Here is a 3,943-nt window from a genome sequence, read left to right on the forward strand (position 1 = left end):
GAATTTGCAATTTCCAACTTGTTGTGTAATGTTTATGTTCAATGGCCAATGAGCACCGACACGTTTTATCTATCATTTCTCTTCATATGACAAGGATTGAAAAGGATGTGCCAGTATATTGTTGTCTTGATTCATGATGATGACTGCTAGCTAAGACTTTGAAAGTAAGATGTTGACATGATCAGTCCAATCAAAGCTACAGTAAATATAATGTGTTTTGACATCATTTTATCTGGGGCTAATGACCTTGAGCCTTCTTGGATGGGCACTTCTGATGTAACTCTATGGCAGCACCCAAGGGGCTTGAATTTTCGAGCTCTCCACAGATTTTGCGGGGACGTAGTGTCCCCATGAGTAACAGAACACTGAGCCAATCACAGCGCAACTAGAGGACATTACCAACCTCTAAGCTCAGTATTTTCCGCTGGCTGCCCCATCCCCTAAGAAAGCACTAAACTAGACTGAAACACCTGTATTTTGGAGCTGCCTTACTCTAGAAAGCATTTTTTTTAAATCAATAACAAAGTGGTCACCCAGCCTGTTTTGGTGAAAAGCTGAGGGATGGCCTGGAGGAATGTAACCACTTTCTAATTAAATGACAAGGACTGACCATCCATGATATCAAAATTATAGTTTTTATCATGTTTTGAGGCTATACAGTGTTTGTTTACATGTAGGCTATATTGTTCACAAACATTGGAATAGCCTAAAAAACTCATATTTTGGGTTCGGATGGGGTGCGACAGTTCAACTAAATCGTGAGGCATTAATAAGTTGTAATCTTCAAGAATCAATGGGTACATATAATTGTAATTTATAAGTAACGTTTTTTTTTTTTTTTTTTAGTAAAAAAAGTTTTCAAGCTTTAATCTCCCCCATTCTGTGCCATGCCAAAGGGAAACCCACATTTCAGAGGCCCCAGTCTGACCATGTAGTTACATCGAAATACAAAATTAGGCTACATTTGTGCCACTGGTGCGCAATGTTGTTACATTTTATCATAGTTTTAAGAGCGGCATTGTACCTTGTGTCATCTGATTTCACTTCGTTCTCTCCGTGAGAAACAACCATGGGCAAGTAAGTCACTTAGAATTGAACCAGTGTTATGTCAACAAAGAGATAAAGAATGATTGTAAAACTTCTTCTCTTTCTTGTCAAGTAGGGACCTAAATGGGGTCATAGACTAGATGTATCATAGTAAATGAAAGTCCATGACACTCAAATTGGTGTGATATGTTACGTTTGGTACGTTTACAAAAGACACAAGGTTACTTAATAAGGCAAAAACGAAGAGGGTGGTTGGTCGGTGCGGATGGGTGGGCGTATGAAGTGAACAACTATAAACCCAAAAGGTTGTGTGTTCAAACCTCATCATTGTTAACTTAATCAGTTTAGCTAATTAGCAACTTTGCAACTACTTAGCATATAAGCTAACCCTTCCCCAACCGCAACCCCCAACATAGCTAACCTTAGCCAGCCAGGTAACATTAGCGTTAGCCACAACAAATTGGAATTTGAAATACATCATACCTATTGTACATTTGTAACATATCATACGAAATGGATGATGGACATTAGGGGTGTGCTGACATGGCCATTGACAGTTGATAATCGGATCGGATGATACTCGTGATCGGAAAAAACTGAATTGTTTTAATATGCCGAGATAGGTGTTCGCATAATACCTTCCTGCACATTCTCTCTGCAAAAAAAAAATACCGTTTTGGAACAGCGCGCTGAGGGGTGTGTTTGTATGTGTCTGTGTTTCCTCAATTTGCAGCAGGCAGCCAAATTTGCTGTCACTCAGTCAGATTGCGCATTCGCGTTTCGTCCTTTTCCCCTACCCGTGTCCCACCTTTTAGATATAATACACATTGTTAGCAAACGTCCTTGCCATGTGATTTACCATAGTAGCAGGTAGAAGCAATCTAAACGATTGGACCGAAAACATGCCAAGAAAAGTGATCAAGTTGAATTTTGTGGACGGAGAAATACAGCTTCACTCTCTCCAATCAGAGCAGCAGGATTTCTCTTTACAGTGACGCAAACTAGCCAGTTGAGTAATTTAGACCATGCAAAACCTTACACATGACTGATTGACATGAGAAAGATGCGTGCTGCCACGGAAAATGTTATTTTTTAGATTAAGGATAATACAAAAGAACTCGGTTCATAATCGTATCCATAAAATTGCCCATATCCGTTACGATACTAGTTTTGTCTGACTAGTCAGCACAGCCCTAATGGACATCCACAAATGAATACATACCATACCATAACATGAATCCAGGTTGGATAATGCCCTTTTAGTGTAAGAGCTGTTTGAAAAGACCACCCGAAATGTCAGTCTGTTTTGGTGGGATGGAGTTTTGGCCTACCTGGTGAAATTAGTTAATAGACCATTGTAACCTTTATTTAACTAGGCTCGTCAGTTAAGAACACATTCTTATTTACAATGACGGCCTACCTTGGCCAAACCCGGACAATACTGGTCCAATTGTGCGCTGCCCTATGGGAGTTCCATTTAACATTTAAGTCATTTAGCAGACGCTCTTATCCAGAGCGACTTACAAATTGGTGCATTCACCTTATGACATTAAGTTCCAAACCTCTCTGCTATAAACAGCTAATTTTCAGTTTTCCCTTCAGTCCTTGCAAATTTTTTGCTTGAGAAATTGCTCACTGCTAAGATCACTTTTGTGTTTGTTTCTGACCATTTTCATTGAACAATTGACAGTAAGGTACTTAATTTTTAATCCGAAATGATTTGATATTGAGATATTGGACCTTTAAAAACATAAATTGTAGATTCATATTATTACATTGTATTGTGTTACACCCAATACAATTATTGCACATATCCCTTTTTTTTTTTTTATCTGGCCGCGGACCCCCTGCAGTACCTCCTCCACAGACCACACTTTGACAACCCCTGGGCTAGGGCACACCACTAGGCTACTCTATCGTATTAAAGTGGGTCTGCTCAGTGCTCACTAACCCAAACAAAGAGCCTGACAGACTGACATACAACACGCCTCCATGTATCCAACTTGTGTAATGTGCTGTCTGCTGAATACAGTACATTATTGCAAGGCCTGGACGAGATTCCCTAAAAACACGCCATTTCGATACAGCTACGACTTTTTCGTAGCAGGTTAGGAAAATTAGGTTAAGGTTATGAAAATGGTTAGGGTTAGCTCGCGAAAATGCTCTCCTAAACTGCTACGAAAGGTCACTTGTATCGAAGTGGCGTGTTTTTAGGAAGACCCACCTAGGCTATATTTGCTCAGATGATTTAAATCTATTTTCAGCGCATGTGAAGATCATAAACGCAACAGACAAACATTTACATTTACATTTAAGTCATTTAGCAGACACACTTGACAAGTTAGGACAACTCTGTTTGTTCCGAGCTAAAACACTGGCATGAGGAGTAGGCTCGTTTAAGCATGTTCTAAATGGGGAGATGCATAAATGGGACACGCACAGTGAGGAGATCAAGACAGTTAAACCAAGCGTGAGTGTGACCGCACATTTTCAAACAGAATCGACACATTCGAGCTCGAAAAAGGGGTCTGGATAGGCTACGTTTTCGGAAGCCGTCCAAAACGATGGAGGTATGCCTAGATGGATACAGTTTTAGATTTTGGTGGGTTTATAGCTAACCCTAACTCTTTTCCTAACTTTAACCTTATTATCCTAATTTGCTACATTCATTATCCATACCTGCTGCGTAAATTTTCCTAAGCTTACTACGAAAAGTACATTTTGACAAAAGCTGTATCACTTCTTGACAAAACCGTTACATAACATCAGAAAACAACGCCAGTTTGCGGACAAGGCAAGCCTACTGGACTCTATCAAACAAGGGGCGCACACACCCCTCTATCGTTAACGCCCCCTCCACCATCCTCCTCCCGATAGGTCCAGGCAGAGATGGAAA

This window comes from Oncorhynchus keta, chromosome 25, assembly GCF_023373465.1.
Source record: "Oncorhynchus keta strain PuntledgeMale-10-30-2019 chromosome 25, Oket_V2, whole genome shotgun sequence".
NCBI classification, from domain to species: Eukaryota; Metazoa; Chordata; class Actinopteri; order Salmoniformes; family Salmonidae; genus Oncorhynchus; species Oncorhynchus keta.